This window comes from Ictidomys tridecemlineatus, chromosome 5, assembly GCF_052094955.1.
Source record: "Ictidomys tridecemlineatus isolate mIctTri1 chromosome 5, mIctTri1.hap1, whole genome shotgun sequence".
Lineage (NCBI taxonomy): Eukaryota > Metazoa > Chordata > Mammalia > Rodentia > Sciuridae > Ictidomys > Ictidomys tridecemlineatus.
In genome coordinates, this window is record NC_135481.1 from 135,850,149 (window position 1) to 135,868,727 (window position 18,579).

General features: G+C 43.7%; 2 long non-coding RNA genes across 3 annotated transcripts in view; one reads left to right on the plus strand and one right to left on the minus strand.

Annotated features, from left to right (window-relative positions):
* The window catches only part of LOC120886171 (uncharacterized), a 48,627-nt gene that overhangs the window by 24,400 nt on the left and 5,648 nt on the right, over positions 1-18,579 (minus strand). The gene's annotated exons all lie outside the window — the stretch shown is intronic.
* On the plus strand, positions 3,141-11,331 carry LOC120886737 (uncharacterized). Of its 2 annotated transcripts, none has more exons than XR_005729834.2 (3): positions 3,141-4,102; positions 4,975-5,057; positions 5,400-11,331. It is a non-coding gene; the product is annotated as an uncharacterized LOC120886737 (long non-coding RNA). The 2 variants fall into 2 exon arrangements; XR_013439420.1 differs by lacking the exon at positions 3,141-4,102 and adding an exon at positions 4,168-4,557.

The window sequence follows — 18,579 nt, forward strand, 5'->3', positions numbered from 1 at the left end:
CAGTCATACATGCAAAAAATATACTTTGATCAAATCGAGCCCAATTTTCCTCCCTTACCCGCCTTCTCTTCTTCACTTTACATCCCCAGCCCTTTTTTAAATTTTTATTTTGAGACAGGGTCTTGCTAAATTGCTGCAGCTCCCTCAGACTTGTGATCCTCCTGCCTCAGCCTCCTGAGTCACTGGGATTACAGATGTGCTCTACTGTGCCTGGCCCCCTTGCTCTTCTTTAATAGCCTTCCTGCACAGGGTTCAGTGGTGCACAGCTGCAATCCAGCAACTGAGGAATCTAAGGTAGGAGTATCACAACTTGGAGGCCACTGTCAGCAATTTAGCAAGATCCTGTCTCAAATTAAAAATTAAAAAAGGGCTGGGGCTGGGGCTGGGGTTGTGGCTCAGGGGCAGAGTGCTTGCTTCACACATGTAAGGCACTGAGTTCAATCCTCAGCACCACATAAAAATGAATAAACAAGATAAAGAAAAAAAAGGGGGGAACTGGTGATATAGCTCAGATTGCGCCCCAGGTTCAATCCCTAATACCAGGAGAAAAAGAAGGAAATAAAGAAAGAAAGAAAGGCTGAGGATGTGGCTTAGTGGTAGAGCACTTACTTGGAGCATGTTTAAAGTCCTGGGTTCTATCACCAGCACTACAGGGGGAAAAATAATAGTTAATAATTAGCTTTGTTTGTTAATATATTTTTGCCTGTGGAGAACGTGCTAGGCAAGTACTCTACCACTGAGCTACCGCCTAGCTCCCACTGTATACCTTAAGTATATCTAATTTGATATGTCAGTTATAAACAATAAAGCTGAAACTATCTTTGGTGTCCTTCCACTTAAGGCTTATCACAACGGTCACTGTTACAACTCCCCAAAGATAGCTTCCATTGCTTAATTTTTCAGTTGGTTGGGGGCAGGGCCTCACAGTGCACTGTTATTATCATGGAGATAAAGGTGTCAGAGTTCCTACTCATCCCCCCATCCCCTCCCGTGTGTGTGTGTGTGTGTGTGTGTGTGTGTGTGTGTGTGTGTTGTGTGTGTGTGTGTGTGTGTGTGTGGTGTGTGTGTGTGTGGTGTGTGTGTGTGTGTGTGTGTGTGTGTTGTTACTAGGGATTGAATCCAGGGGTGCTTTACCCCTGAGCTACATGCCCAGCTCTTTTTATTTTTTACTTTGAGACAGAATCTCACTAGGTAGCCAAGGATGGCCTCAAATTTGCAATCCTCCTGCCTCAGACTCCAAATAGCTGGGATTTCAGATGGATGCCACTACACTGTTCTCCCTGGGAATCTTTGAGATCCTACAACCTCCAGTGGGAAGAATGTGTCACCAGAAGGGAACTGAAGAAAGGAGGAAGGTTGCTGAGGAGGGCTGATGAGCGAGTTTGCTCCATGGAGGGGGAAAGGAACTTTTCAGAAAGGAAACATGAAGTGGTCAGAGGATCTTCAAGCCAAGGAAGAGGGTGGAGGATGTAGGGCAGCAGGAGCAGGGTGAGCGTTACCAGTGTCCACTGTCTAGAGGAATATGTGCCATGACGACCCCACTAGCCTCCTCTTCCCACCCCGGGAGGACCAAGAGCTCCCTGGACAAGGCCAGGACATACTTTATAGCACCCTGGAGTTTTTTGTGGTTTATTTTTATTTTATTTTATTTTATTTTGGTATTGGGGATTGAATCCAGAAGCACTTGGCCACTGAGCCACATCCCCAGCCCTATATTGTATTTTTATTTATTTAGAGACAGGATCTTACTGAGTTGCTTATCGTCTTGCCATTGCTGAGGCTGGCTTTGAACTCCTCATCCTCCTGTCTCAGGCTCTGGAGCTGCTAGAATTACAGGTGTGCGCAACTACACCAAGGTGCACCTTGGAGCTTAAGGCAAGACGCCAATCAACATGGTAGCCCCAGTGCCCTTCCCTGTTTGGGATTTAAGAGTGAGAAGATTTGAAGGGTGGAGTTGGGTCTCTAAGGGGTGTCTGTTGGTGGAGAGGACTGAGTTGGAGCCTAAACAATGGACTTTTGGCCTGGCCAGAGTGATTTTTGGGAGGCAAGGCAGCAAAATGTTTGCCTGCAGTTCAGGGGGAAAGAGGGAGAGAAAGAGATTGAGAGTGCATCAATAATCTGTAGAAAGGGAGGGAAACAGCTGGGTACAGGGGATCACGAGTTCAATGCCAGCCTCAGCAACTTAGCGAGGCCCTAAGGAATTTAGGGAGAACTTGTCTTGAAATAAAATATAAAAAAGGGGATGTGGCTCAGCAGTTAACCACCTCTGGGTTCAATCCTTGGTACCAAAAAAAAAAAAAAAAAAGGAGGGGAGTGAGACAAAGACCTTGATAAACCTGAGGAACTGGTTATGGGGATCCCAGTAAACCTATCTCAGAGGAGAGAATAATAGTGGGGGGATGTGTTGGGAATTCTTAGCAAAAATTAACCCCTCATATGCCAAGCGATTCCCCAGCAGACACTAGCTATAGGTGTCCTACACTGTCTACCTGGCGATACAAAGGGCAAGGTTCAGAAGGGTCCTGAGTGCAGGAATTCCAGTGCCCAGGGATTTGTTCTTGTTTACCAACCCAGAAACTCTCTGGATCCTGTCCTTTTGGGGTTTTATAGCGGATTCATTACATAGGCATGATTGATTACATTATTGGCTGTTGGTGCCCAACCCAACCTTTAGTCCCTCTAGGGTGTAGGGGGATTGAAAGTTCTAACCTCTAACCACAGGGTTGGTTCAACCTCAGAGCCTTTGCACATACTGTTCCTTTCTGCCCAGAATGTTCTTCACACAATAGCCCCATAGCCAATTCCTTCTTATTTGTTTTGCAGCTCAAAAGTCTGTTCATAGGCTGGGAATATAGATCAGGGGTAGAAAGTGTGACTAGTATGCATGAGGTCCTACGTTCAATACTACAAACAGACCAAAAAGCTCACAAGGTCTTCCCTGACTCCCTCCCCCTGCCACTCAGTGTAGAAGAGCCTTTCCTTTCTGCTCTGTCCCCTCACCCTCTTTTATTTTCTTCTTTACAGATAGCCCTTTCTGAAGCGTAAGCTTCTATATTTGTATAGACAAGAGTCAGATCCTGTAGAAAGGACTCCCCAGCCCTGACAATCCAACTGGGTAAGCTTCAGTCTGCACAGGATCACAATCCATTTGTGCCTAGAGTGAAGGAGCAGGCTGCGTTTGGTACACCCTGTGCCTGCCTCTGGCAGGAGGGCTAACTCAGCATTCCTCCTCCCAGACCATTTCCACAGGCCCTTGGCCCCCCACCTCTGCAGGTCTGCGTGCCAAGAGGCAGCTGTGCCTGAGATTTTTGGCAACTGCTCTGCTTGCTGTGCCCTGGATTTGGGGGAGGGTGTGTCTAAACTCCAAGAGCTGCTTTTTCTTTTCTGGATACCCCCTCCTGACTCCAACAAACAGACATAAACCTTCTCTTTCCCTCTTCTCTGTTCTGTCCTCCCCTCCCCTCTCCTTCCCTTGCCTCCTCTCTCTCTTCCTTCCTTCTTTTCTTTCTTTCTCTTCCTCTCCCTCTCTTCCTTTCTCTCTCCCCCTTCCTGTTCCTTTCTCTCTCCCTTTCCTCCTCCTCCCTTCTCTCTCTTTCCTTCCCTCCCTCTCCCTCCTTCTCTTCTTCTCTTCCTTTCTTGTGCTGGGGATCTAACCCAGAGGCTCCTCCATGCTAGGCAAGTGCTGCCCCACTGAGCTACACCCCGAGCCCTCAGGTCTGAATTATGGAACAGGCAAATCTGGTTCAAAAGAAAAGGGCCAATGTTGCAATGAATTCCTACATCTACGCTGAATAGGGCAAAGCCAATTCCAAGGGTTCTTTCTTTTCTGGAAGGACATATTTTTTGTTTGACTAAGTACAGGGAGGCCTCAAGATATATATTTTTTTAGTTGTAATACCTTTATTTTATTTATTTATTTTCTTATGGTGCTGAGGATGGAACCCAGTGCCTCACATATGCTAGGCAAGTGCTGTACCACTGAGCCATGACCCCAGCTCCAAAGCTTCAAGAGATCTTGGGGTGCATCCCATGACATGGAAAACTTACTGCAAGTTCTGCTGTGCTCCGAGCACAACAACAGCCTGACTTCCTCATTCTGCAGGTGAGTCGTTCTGCGTGTCATGTGTTAGGAAGGAGAGCATGAGGAAGGCCGTGCACAAGCAAGGGAAGAAAGAAATCCAGGATGCCCTTGTGTGCTTCCTGTGGGCGGGGCATGGGGAGTTGTCTCCAGAACCCAGAGGGAGAGTGTTGCCCCCTGGTGGCAGAAGCAGCAAGTAAGGAAGGGGTAACCCGGCCCACAGATGACATGAAACCAGCATCCACCCAGAAGTGGAAGGAAGCGGCTGCTGGGGCCTTGACAGCTGCGGGCACTGTCCCACTGCACCTGCAATGCTTCCTACTTCAGTTGCTTCTGTGGCGCCCTCTGTCTACTGCAACTGGCTGTCCCACACCTCCGTCACCCCAGTCAGTCCCCCCTCACTTGTGGCCTCCTAGTTGAGAAAATAGAGGCCATCAGAGCAGAAGCTTCTCAGCTCCCACCTCTCCAGGTGGGGAGGGGTGAGTTTTCAGGTGTGAAGCTGGGATCCCTTTGTCACCCATGACACCAGCCACCTCTTACCATCACTGTTCTTTCTCTCTCCCTCCCTCCCTTCCTTCCTCTCTCTAGGGATCAAACCCAGGGGGGGCTTTGTCACTAAACCACATCCTCTATCCTCCCCCTTTTAAAATTTTGGGGTCTTGCTGAATTGCTGAGGTTGTCCTCAAACTTGTGATCCTCCTGCTTCAGCTTCCCAAGTCACCGGGCTGCGGAGCCAGCCCCATCACGGTTCTTTCATTGGCATGCTCAGCCACCCTCCGCCAGCTCCTTTCCACAGCATACTAATTTGCTAAGGACAGTTTAAGACAAAACAAAACTGAGACTTGAATCCCCAAAGGTCCCCAGGTCTCTAGTATTTCCCATCTTCTCTTTCCTAGAAGAGATGTCTACCCTGGCCATGCCCAATGTGGCTGGGCTCCTGACTTCAACCTCCTGCTCCAGCCTCCATGAACTGGCAAAGGTCAGCAATTATTATTATTATTATTATTATTATTATTATTGGTATTGGGGACTGAAGCCAGAGGTGCTCTAGCACTAAGCCACATCCCTGGCCCTTCTATTTTGGCGGTGGGGAAGTACTAGGGATTGAACTCAGGGGCACTTGACCAGTGAGCCACATCCCCAGCCCTATTTTGTATTTTATTTAGAGACAGGGTCTCACTGAGTTGCTTAGTGCCTCACTTTTGCTGAGGCTGGCTTTGAACTCTTGATCCTCCTGCTTCAGCCTCCAGGGCCACTGGGATTACAGGCAAGTACCATTGCACTTGCCCCTGACCCTTTTTTATTTTTTGTTTTGAGACAGGGTCTCACTAAGTTGTCCAGGCAGGGCTGGAACTTGGGATCCACCCACCTCAGCCTCCCGAGAAACTAGGATCACAGACGTGAGACACAGTGTCTGGCCGTCCATCGTCTCTTGACTGCACATCCATGGACAATGAATCTACTCTGTAGCTTCCATCTCAGTCGTCCTTCTCTTCCTCTTGAGGTTCCTTCGGTGCGGCTGTGTGCAGGACCCCCAGCAATGATTCCTCTTCATACACACTCGCTCTTTGAGCAAGCTTCTCAGACCCACAGCTTCTACCACTGTCCCTATGCAGAGACTGTTGAGTGGCGGGCAGCATGCCAAAGAACGCCAAATAATTGCAAGCTGAGGAGACCCCATGATGGAAGATGGTTGAGAGAAGAAGAAAAAAACCCGATAATGATGTGTTTGGGTTCCACAGAAGTCAAGTCCTGGGTCCTTCATGTGACTATGGGCAAGTTAGCACCCTACCTAAGTCCTGGATCTCTCATCCACAGAACCGTGATAAGAATAGTTCCTACTTCATAGGGTTGTTATGAGGATTAAGTGGGATGTTTCTAGAGCAAGCAGCCAGTTCTCAGCATTATTACTGGCTCTTATTATTTTCAGGGAGGCCGTGGAGAGAAGCGAAATGAACCAGGAAATGGTCATTTGTTCCTGGGACTTGAAACGCATGGGGCAGTGGGCTGGTGGAGTTTATCTGCTAACCCAGAACGCAGAGGTCTCAGGGCGGAGGGCAGGAGTAGGCAGCCGGTTCCCAGGCGGCTGCCCTCCTTCTGCCCATGTGGATGACCTTGCAAACACCTGACAGGGTGAGTTCAGCAAACACGTGGTTGGCCACAGTGCCCTCCATGCATGCCTGTCCCTGGCATTCCTGAGACAGTCTGCCCTGCAGTGGAGGGGGTGGGGGTGCTGGTGGATTAGAATGTTAAACAGCTTGAAGCCAGGGGAGAAGTCCACCTTTTGTACCATGTATTTGTGTGTGTGTGTGTGGTGGGGGAGGGGAGACAGACACAATCACTGGAGAAACAAGCCCCGTCCTTAAGAAATACGTTGAGCTTGCCCTTCACACTTGTCCAGTTGCCAGGTCCTGAACTACGCACAGCTGCTGTTTGTCTATGATTACAGGTCCTAAAAGTATCTGGGGTGGCTGGAGCCAGCTTGTCCAGTTCATGAGAGTCAATTATTAAGTTTTTAGGATTTTTTTTTTTTTTTTTGGCAGGGGGTAGATGGTATGGGGGATTGAACCCAGGGGCACTCAACCACCGAGCCACATCCCCAACCCTTTTTATGTTTTATTTTAAGACAGGGTTTCACTAAGTTGCTTAAGGCCTAAATTGCTGAGTCTGGCTTTGAACTCTCCATCCTCCTGCCTCAGCCTCCTGAGCTGCTGGGATTACAGGTGTGTGCCACCATGCCCAGCTACATTTTCAAGAATTTCTAAAGGCAATTATTAAACACAGCTGCTGGGGTTCAAATGTACCCAATCAAAATTCGAGTTGACATTTAATTCCAACTGGAAGGTATTAAGCGATGAGACCACATGGACCTTTCAGAGGTGACTGGGCCAGGCATGGTGATAAACACCTGTAATCCCAGTGACTCAGGAGGCTGAAGCAGGAAGATCACAAGTTCGAGGCCAGCCTTAGTAATTTAGTGAGATCCTGTCTGAAAATTAAAAGGGTTGGAACTGTAGCTCAGTGATGGAACACTGACTTACCTAGCAAGTACTGGCTTCAAAGCCCAGTACCGCAAAAAATAAAACAAAGCCACTTTGACTCTGTTGGATACTCCCTTCTCACTGTGTGGTGCCTTGTGATCTACAGAGTCCCCACCAGGTAGAAGGCCCTTACTAGACCTGGCCCCTTGACCTTAGATCTCTCTCAACTTCCAGAACCATTAACAGAATGAAACTTCTTCTTCTTCTTCTTTTTTCCCCCCATACTGGGAATTGAATTCAAGGGTACTCTACCACTGAGCTACAATCCCAGTCCTTTTTAATTCTGATAGGGTTTTGCCTAATTGCCCAGGCTGTCTTTGAATTTGAGATCCTCCTGTCTCCGCCTCCTAAATTCCTGGGATTATAGGCATGTGCTACTGCATCTGGCTAAACCTTCTCTCTTTATAAATTATCAGGCCTCATGAATTTTGTTATAGCAACAAAAACTGGACTAAAACAACAGTTGTTATAAAAATTAAGCCAGGGCTTGGGATATAGCTCAGTTGGTAGAGTGCTTGCCTCCCATGCACAAGGTCCTGGGTTCAATCCCAGGACCATAAATAAATAAATAAATTAAATAAAAATAATAAAATTTAAGCCAGGCATGGTCACACACACCTGTAATCCCAGCTCAGGAGGCTGAGGCAGGAAGATTTCGAGTTCAAAGCCAGCCTCAGCAACTGCAAGGCACTAGCAACTCAGTGAGACCCTGTCTCCAAATAAAATACAAAAAAAAAAAATAGGGCTGGAGATGTGGCTCAGTGTTTGAGTGCCCCTGAGTTCAATCCCCAATCCCCCACCCCCCAAAATTAAATTATAGGTGTATTGGGCACAGTGGTGCACGCCTGTAATTCCAGTGATTTGGGAGGCTGAGGCAGGAGTATTACAAATTTGAGGCCAGCCTGGGCTATTTAGCAAGTCCCTAAGAAGCCTACAGAGACCCTGACTCAAAATAAAACATAAAAAGGGCTAGGGATGTGGCTCAAAGGTAAAGCATCTCCTATCTTCAATAATTATTTTCTAACATTTTATAGTATCCATTCACCTGAGGATATTTGTATCTTCCTTATGCATATGGTGGAAGTACTATACTATTCTGTGTTCAGTGATGTTGGTTTTTGTTTTTTTTTTTTTTTGGTACCGGGGATCAGGGATTGAACTCAAGGGTACTCTACCACTGAGTCACATCCCCACATCTCACATCTCAATGAGCCACATCTCACTGAGTTTCTTAGTGTCTTGCAGTTGCTGAGGCTGGCTTTGAACTCTCAATTCTCCTGTCTTAGTCTCCCAAACCACTGGGATTACAGGAACACGCCACCACACCGGGACGGATGTTAGTAGTTTGAAGTTGGCCAGGGTAAAAGTATTTTTGCCATAGAAATCAACAAACACTACAAAGCAGTGCATGTGTGCATGCACGTGCACACACACACACACACACACACACACACAACCCCACCAAAGCTGGTCCTGAAATGTTCATTAGCACCTCATTGGACAATGTCTTTAGCCATTCCTCATGAGTTTCAGTATTCCCTAGTCCCCACTCCAGTGTCCACATGAGCTGCCTCAAATGTCCAGATCCCACTGGCCCTTCCCCATACCAGAGGTGAGAACAATGGCGGGCGGCCATTATGGATCACTTATCACTTGTCAAGTCCTTTCTCAGTGAAGTTCTTATTAAGTCCTCACATTATCATGAGGCTGGCACTGGACTATTACTCTACTCTACCCATTTTACAGATCATAGAGTAAGCCCCACAGAGAAATTTATCCACTTTCCTTCAAGACAACCAGCTGGGGCAAGGTGAAAAATCTCTGATAAAGAATAATCTGAGGGCTGGGGATGTGGCTCAAGTGGTAGCGTGCTCGCCTGGCATGCATGCAGCCCGAGTTTGATCCTCAGCACCACATACAAACAAAGATGTTGTGTACGCCAAAAACTGAAAAATAAATATTGAAATTCTCTCTCTCTCTCTCTCTCTCTAAAAAAAAAAAAAAAAAGAATAATCTGAAAGTGGAGCTGGGGTTGTGGTTCAGTGCAGTGCCTAGCATGTGTGAGGCACTAGGTTCTATTCTCAGCACCGCATATATATAAATAAATAGAGTAAAGGTCCATTGAAACTGGACACAGTGGTGCATACTTGTAATCCCGGTGGTTTGGCAGGCTGAGGTACAAAGATCCTAAGTTCAAGGACAGCCTCAGAAGAAGAATCTGATTATTTGATCAGAGAATTAAGTGGTTCAGTTGCTGCTCCTTTATGCAGCCAACTCTTACACCCTATGAGCTTTCAATGATCACAGGGCTTGGTTTGACTTTTTTTATTTTTTATTTTTTGCAATACTAGGGATTGTACCCAGGGCCTTCCACATGTTAGGAAAGTGCTGTATCACTGAGCTATATACCCTCTGCCCACATAGGGCATTGTTAGAAATGGTTTATTGTTCTTAGTCACATACAATAAAACTGAGAAGTCATAAAATGTGATCTCCCTTTCCTAGGTCTTTAGGACATCTTAACAAATTACTAAGAGTGTTCTAGAGTTCATGACTCACTGTTTCAGTTGATGCAGCGCTTATAAACCAATCAATTGTTAATTAGGAATTGAGATCCAGCTATGTAAGATAAACTCAGTTCAAAACCTGGCCACCTCCCATGAAAGCTAAAATCTAGAGAGTTTAAATTACTTGCCAAAGTTACGTAGCTTGTTAAGAGGGGAAGACAGGCTAGGCGCAGTAGGAGGATCATAAGTTCAAAGTCAGCCCTAGCAATGTATCAGGGTCCTAAGTAACTTAGTGAGACCCTTTCTCAAAGTAATAAATAAAAATGGTTGGGGATGTGGTTCATTGATTAAGTGTCCCTGGGTTCAATCCCTAGTACCAAAAGAAGAGGGGCGGGAGACAAGATATTATCCAGGTTTGCTTGATTCCAGAGGCCCTGCTCCAGGGAGAGGCAATACATAGGATGTGCTATTAGGCAGCTTTTAAAAAAAAAGACATCTTGGGCTGGGGATGTGGCTCAAGTGGTAGCGCGCTCGCCTGGCATGCGTGCGGCCCGGGTTCGATCCTCAGCACCACATACAAAGATGTTGTGTCTGCCGATAACTAAAAAAATAAATATTAAAAAAATTCTCTCACTCTGTCTTTAAAAAAAAAAAAAGAAAGAAAGTCTATGAGCTACCCAATATCTAAAAAAAAAAAAAAAAAAAAAAAAAAAGACATCTTGGAAGGATGATGAGAATAAGATAGTCAAAGGAATAAAGCCTCAATTAATAGGAGGAAGCTTTCTTTCCTTTGAGATAGATTTGCACATCATGGGGAACACAGTAAATAATAAGTTTCAAAATTGCTTACAGAGTAAGTTTTCACTACAAAAAACAACAATAACAACTAAGAATTAGAGATGATGGATATGTTAATTAGTTTGATTAAGTATTTGACTTTGTATTCATAAATCATAACATCACTCTGGATCCCATAAATACATGTAACTATAATTTTAAAATTGACAATTTGAAAATAAAAATACAGATAGGCATCTTGTAGAATATTTAATGGCAGATAAAAATGCCTATAGGTATTAAGAAAAAAATAACTGTAGCCTGCCATGGTGGTGGATGCCAGTAATCCCAGCAACTTGGTAAACTGAGGTAGGAGGATCTTGAGTTCAAAGCCATCCTCAGCAACTTAATGAAGATTTAAGCAACTTAGGAAGACCCTGTCTCTAAATTAAAAAAAAAAAATTAAAAAGGGTTGGGGATGTAGCTCAGTGGTTCACTGTCCCTGGGTTCAATCTCTGGTACCACATTAAAAAAAAAAAAAAAAAAAAAAAAGGTCAGTGAATTCAACTTTATATTAAAGTTAAGAGGTTTTAGCCAGGTATTGTGGCACATACCTGAAATCCCAGTGGTCCAGGAGGCTGAGGCAGGAGGGATTGAGGCCAGCCTTAGCAATTTAGCCAAACCTTGTCTCAAAATTAAAAATTAAAAAAAAAGGCTGGAGCTATGACTGACTGGTAAGCATCTCTGGTTCATTCCCCAGCACCAAAAAAAAAAAAAAGAATAAAATGGAGGGGGAGGGCTGGGGATGTGGCTCAAGCGGTAGCGCGCTCGTCTGGCATGCGTGCGACCCGGGTTCGATCCTCAGCACCACATACCAACAAAGATGTTGTGTCCGCCGAGAACTGAAAAATAAATATTAAAAAAATTCTCTCTCTCTCCTCTCTCACTCTCTAAAAAAAAAAAAAAAATGGAGGGGGAACATAGCTCATCAGTAGAGTACTCCTGGGTGCAATCCTTAACACTGCAGAAAAATAGTAAATAAATAAATATATATATATAAATAAAATAAAACTAAGAGCTTTTGTGGACTGGGGATGTAGCTCAGTGGTAGAACTCTTGCCTAGCATATGTGAGATCCTGGGTTCAATCTCGTATGTTTCTCTTTCTCTCTCTCTCTCTCTCTCTCTCTCTCTCTCTCTCTCTCACACACACACACACACACACACACACACACACACCACATAGTTTTTATACATCATACATCAAAAGACATCTTAAGAGAATGAGAGCAGTCAAGCCACTGAGTAGGAGAAGATATTCGAAATACATCTATCCAGCCGGGCCTGGTGGCACATGCCTGTAATCCCAGTGACTCTGGAGACTGGGGCAGCCTCAGCACTTTAGAGAAATTCTGTCTCAAAATAAAAAATAGAGCCATGCACGGTGGCACTCGCCTATAAATCCCAGTGGCTAGGGAGGCTGAAGCAGGAAGATGACAGTTCAAAGCCAGTCTTAGCAATTTAGTGAGGCCCTGAGCAACTCAGTGAGACCCTGTCTCTAAATAAAATACAAAATAGGACTGGGGATGTGGCTCAGTGGTTGAGTGCCCCTTAGTTCAATCCCGGGTACCCCCCCAAAAAAAACATAAATAAATAAATAAAGCTGGGGTTGTGGCTCTGCGTTGGAATATTCCTAGGTTCCATCCCCAGTGGGGGATAGGGTGAGGGAGAAAAAAAAAAAAGAAATACACATATCCAAAAGGTGGAATTATATCAGAATGCTTATCAAACTCTTAAAAAAAATCACAAACAGGCCATGGTAAGACTTGAAATGGGCACTTCACAAAAGAGAATATCCAAATGGCTAATAAGCGTATGAAAAGAGTCTCAATTTCATTAGTTTCCAAGGAAATGCAATTAAAAATCACAATGAGACGCCACTGTCCCCACCAGAATGACTAAAATCTAAAAGAATGACAATGCCAACTGTTGGCCAAGAAGTAGAAAAATCGAAACTCTCATGCATTGCTGGTAGAATATAAATTACCACTTTGGAAAAATTTTGGCAGTTTCTATTAAAGCAGAACAGCTGCTGGGCACCGTGGTGCAGCCTGTAATGCCCTATTGGGGAAGCTGAGGCAGGAGAATCACAGGTTTGAAGCCAGCCTGGACTATTTAGCAAGACCCTGACTCAAAATAAGGCATCAATAGGGCTGGAGATGTAGCTCAGTGAAAGAGTGACCTGGGTTCAACCCCCAGTACTGAAACAAAACACTTAACACTTATATATGTACCTATGACCAAGTAATTTACTCCTAACTAATAGAAACAGAACTTCATACCTCTATGCAAGAATATTCACAGAAACATTATTAGTACTAGCTGAAGACTGGCAGTTTTAAATACTACTTTGACCATGACTTATCACAGGAGGCCAGGTGTGGGACTTTCCACTTGCAGCCTCATGTCAGTGCTCAAAAAGTTTCAGATTTTGGATGAATTTCAGACCTCAGATTTTCTATTAGGGATGTTCAATCCATAGTAGAAATAAATCATGGCTGTTTCATAAAAGTGGCTTTTGTTGTTTGGTTTTGTCATTGAATCCATGGCCTCAGGGGAAGAGCACTTGCTTAGCAAGTGCTCTTCCCCTGAGCCACACTCTCAGCCCTTCAAGCCCTTTCATAAGGGCACTAATCCTAGAGGTGAGAGCTCAACCCTTTATGACTTAATTGCCTCTTAAGACTGTCATGTTGGTGATTAAGCTTCAATATATGAATTTTGGGGGACATTTCAATCATAGCAGCAAGGGTAAAATATTTTGAGAGAAAAACTTAAATACAGACTTTTGTTGAAAGACCTGTTCAGTTATTAGGAAACTGAGTCCAGGAGGTAGGAGTGGAATTCAAGACACGATGCTGAATAAATAAATTGCAACCAAGAGTGGGGTCGAATGTCTGTAATCACAGCAACCCGGGAGGCTGAGGCAGGAGGATCACAAGTTTGAGACAAGCCTCAGCAATTTAGCAAGGCCCTAAGCAACTTAACAAGTTCCTGTCTCAACATTTTAAAAAAAGAAAGAAACTAGCAAAAATGTCTATGAATGTAGTAGTAGGGAAAAAAAAAAAAAGGAGGGAAGCTTCAAAATCCCAGGAAACTAAAATACTATGGGATAATAACATGGAGGTAAGGGAGGAGAACTGGGGAAAAATCATCTAATTTTCTGTCTGTTTTTTGAGTACTCAGTATTGGACCTGGGGGCACTGTGCCACTGAGTTACATTTCCAGCCCTTTGTATTTTGAAAAAGGGTCTCACTAAGTTGCTGAGGCTGGCCTCAAACTTGTGATCCTCTTGCCTCAGCCTCCAGAGTAGCTGGGATTACAGGTGTGCACCATCATAACTGACTAATTTTTTTAAGAGTCTTTTTTTTTCTTATTTTAGAGAGAGAGAGAACTTTTTAAATATTTATTGTTTAGTATCCCGTGGACACAACATCTTTATTTTATTTGTATGTGGTTCTGAGGATCGAACCCAGTGCCGTGCATGCCAGGCGAGCTCACTACCGCTTGAGCCACATCCCCAGCCCCTGACTAATTTTTGTATTTTTAAGAAGGATGAATAAAATAATCAGTTTGCTGGGGATGTAACTTGGTAGTAAAGTGCCTTTGCCTAGCATGTTCAAAACCCTGGGTTAGATTCCCAGCACTGAGGGGAAAATGCATTTTAAGCTTTGTAAGGTGATATTACAAATTTAATTTCTAAATATATACAAATAGAATGCATACTTTCCAAGCCAGTGAGTAGGTGTGTTAGTCATCTTTCTGTTGCTATGACAAATACCTGAGATAAACAACTTAAAAGGAGGAAAGGTTTGTTTTGGCTCATGGTTTCATAGGTTTCAGTCCATGGGCCACATTGCTGTGGGCCTGTGGCAGCACAGTATGTCATGGTGGGAGCCCAGGTTGGAGGAGGTCTTCCACCTCAGGATGGCCAAGAAGTGAAAGAGAGAGGAAGGGGGAATTTCCTCTTCAAGGCCATGCCCTCAACGGGCTAACTTCCTTCACTGGGTTCCATCTCTTGAAGGCTCCTCTACCTTCCAATGTGCCACAGGCAACCAAACCTTTAATATATGCATTTTTGAAGATCAATTCAGATTCAAATATTGGGTTGGGTAGGCATGATGGTGCAAGATCTGTGATCCCATTGACTCTGGAGGCTGAGGCAGGAGGATCTTAATTTCCAGGCTAGTCCGGACAACTTAGCAAGACCTCAAAATAAAACATAAAAGATGCTGACGATGTAGCTCAGTGATTGAACACCCCTGGGTTCCATCTTCAGTACTGAACAAAAATAAATTTAAAATTGTATCTGTACTGAACAGGTATAGGCTTTTTTCTTGTGATTATTCCTTAAAGAATATTGTATAACAACAATTTATATGCCATTTATATTTTATTGAGTATTATGAATGATTTAAAGTATATGGGAGGTTATGTGCAGACTATATGCAAACATTGATCCATTTATATAAAGGATTTAAGCATTCATGAATTTTAATATCCTGGGTGTTGGTGAAGGTGGGGTCCTGGAACCAATACCCCAATAGATACGGAGAGATGACCGTATCTGGCAAATATCAAGTCAGAATAACTATGGTTTCTCTATCAGTTATTTTTTCAAGTTAAAATGGTATTTTATGAAAAAAACTCTCGACTCCAGTCAGCCCAAGTGCATTTCCAGGGCACAATCATCTTTCTTTTTTCTTTTCTTTTCTTTTTTTTTTTTTAGAGAGAAAGAGAGAATTTTTTTTTTAATATTTATTTTTTAGTTTTCGGCGAACACAACATCTTTGTTTGTATGTGGTGCTGAGGATCAAACCTGGGCCGCACGCGTGCCAGGCGAGTGTGCTACCGCTTGAGCCACATCCCCAGCCCACACAATCATCTTTCTTACTGTGGTATGTAGCACAAGATTTCTATTTTGTTTTTGTTTTTCTTTTAATTTTTTATTTGTGGAGGGTTCTTCCTCAAAAATTTTTTTAAAAAATTTATTTTGAGATTAAATAAAGTTGACATCACTAAGTTGCTTAGGGCCTCATGAAATTTCTGCATCTGGCCTCAAATTTGCAATCTTTCTACCTCAGCCTCCCAAGCCAATGGGATACCTGAATATACCACTGTGCCTGGATTGGGTGTGTAGGTGTGTGTGTGTGTGCCAGGGGTTGAACACATGGGTATTTAACCACAGAACTACATCCCCAGGCCTTTTTTACACTTTATTTAAAGAAAGAGTCTCCCTGAGCCTTAGAACTTTTCTGCTGAGGCTGGCTTTGAACTTGTGATCTTCCTGCCTCAGCCTCTCAAGCTGCTGGGATTACAGGGGTGCCACATCATGTGTGCCTGGATTAAGTGAATTTTTAAATACAGCTGTATTTGAATAAGAATTCTGTACAAATAAAACATATACTTTAACACAAGAGCGCAAGAAAATAATATTTTATTTATAAGTTTTCTTTATTTTTTGATACTGGGGATTGAACCCAGGAGCGCTTTACCGCTGAGTCAATCGACAGTCCTTTTTATTTTTTGAGACAGGGTCTAAGTTGCTTAGGGCCTCGCTAAATTGCTTAAGCTGGCCTTGAACTTGTGATCCTCCCGCCTCAGCCTTCCACGTGGCATGTGTCACTGTATCTTGCAAAACTTAATAAGATTATTAATTGCTATTGCTTTATTAAAGATATTTTATTAAAGATATTTTACCTAAAATAGGGTTTAAAACAAACTGGGAGTGCACGGTGATGAGCAATGAAATCCTACTAACATAGTTTGGTGCCTCTGCATGATTCCTGTTAAGGCATCAGTTTTCCCGCCTTTGCTTTTGCACCATCTTTACAAACGTGAACACAATGAAAAAGTAAAGTGATGTCTTAGCATTATTATGAAGGCAGTCTCATTAGTTGGATACCAAGGGTCTCAGGGCCGTGCATTGAGAACCGTTGCTCTGGGTTGCAGGACCTCGTCCTAATCTCCATCTAATTTGTATTTTGTTATCTTTCATTCTCTGGGTCCCTCTGGTTCCCCTGTGTGAGAAGTGGCTTTCTGTAGCCGCAGCAGCCCCAGCTGTGGGCGTGGCCAGTCTCAGGCAGCAGCCGGGTTTTTGTTTTCTGGTGGCAATTGCCCAGTGGCAGGGCCCCTCACCCTCCTTTCCCCTACCTCACTTCCTCTTCCCCTCCCCCAACGCCTTTAACTCTTTCCTTCTCCCAGGGATGGACAAAACGCCAAGGTAAAACCTTAACTAAAAGACGTTGCCAGCCAGGCTCAGTGGCATGCGCCTGTCATTCCAGCCATTCAGGAGTTTGAGTCAGGAGACTGTTTGAGGACAGCCTCAGGGATTTGGATACCCTCAGCCACTTAGCCAGACCCTGTCTCAAAATAAAAATAAAAGGGCTGGGATGTGGTTCAGTGGTAGAGTGCCCCGGGTTCAAGCCCCAGTACCAAATACATAAATAAATAAATGAACAGCAGAGTGAATTGTGCTGAGCACTCTGTACAGCACCATAGTTAGTGTCCTTTTTTATTTTATTTTATTTTTTTAACCAGAGATTAAACCCAGGAGCACTTGGTCACTGAGCCACATTCTCAGCTCTTTTTATTTTTTATTTTGAAATAGGGTCTGGTTAAGTTGCTTAGGGTCTTTCTGAGTTGCTGAGGCTGGCTTGCACTCATGATCCTCCTGTCTCAGCCTCCAGAGTGGCTGAGATTATAGGCCTGTACCACCCCATTTATTTTTGAAAGAAATTTGTTTTGTCAGGTGTGGTGGCCCAAGCCTGTAATCCCAGCTACTCTGGAGGCTGAGACAGGAGGATGGCAAGTTGGAGGACAGCCTTGGCAATTTAGTGAGATCTTGTCTCAAAATAAAAATAAAAAAGGATTCAATCCCTGGTGCTATAATAATAAATACGATGAAGCAAGCAAGCAAGCAATTTTCTATTTTCATTTAATATATCACAGAACATCCTTCTATCTATCTATCTATCTATCGGTACTGGGGATTGAACTCAGGGGTACTTGACCACTGAGCCACATCCCCAGCCCTATTTTGTATTTTATTTAGACACAGGGTCTCACTGAGTTGCTTAGTGCCTTGCCTTTGCTGAGGATTTGAATTTGCAATCCTCCTGCCTCTGCCTCTGGAGCCTCTAGGATTACAGGCATGTGCCACTGTGTCCACCTGGTTATTCTTTATTTGCGTTAGGTGCTGTTATTATTCTCATTTTCCAGATGAGGAAATTGAGGCTCAGAGAGGTTAGGTGATAGTCAGGCAATGAGACCCTTAATCATACAAATTACTCCTGCAAATTGGGAGAAAACTTTATGGTCTAGGAGTCTGCTACAACATAATAATATCACATATGATTCTTTTTCTTTTCTTTCCTTTTCTTTGCAGTGCTGGGGACTTGAACCCAAAGTCTCACACATGACAGGCAAGCACTCTACCATTGAGCTATATCTTCAGTCCCACATCTGTATCTTTTTAATGGCTTTCAATTATTTCCCCTTGTCCAGATTCTGGCTCTCTGTTTTTGTTTTTGTTTTTAATTGTTTTGTAATTGTAGATAGACAGAATGCCTTTATTTTATTTGTTTATTATTATGTGGTGCTGAGGATAGAACATAGTGCCTCACACATGCTAGGCAAGTGCTCTGCCACTGAGCTACAACCCCAGCCCTGGCTCTCTGTTTTATCAGGACTTTTTAGGATTATAGATGCAACAGAGAGAAAATTTTGGTAAATTAAATAGTATGTCAAGGGCTAGGGTTGACATACTATTTAATTTACCAAATTAAATAGTAAAGCGCTCGCCTGACATCCACGAGGCACTGGGTTCAATCCTCAGCACCACATTAAAGTAAAATAAAGGTATTGTGTGTATATGTGTATATATATCTTTATATATATCTATATCTATATATCTATATAAATATCGTTATAGGTGGACACACTACCACAAAATACAAAATCTTCCAAATATGTTTTGGAGCATATTATCATCCATTTCACAAAATAAATCAAGGTAGTGGGCTGGGGAGATAGCTCAGTGGTGGAGAGCACTGGCCTAACATGTGCTGGGGCCTGGGTTCAATCCTCAGCATCTCTTTCTCTCTCTCTCTCTCTCTCTC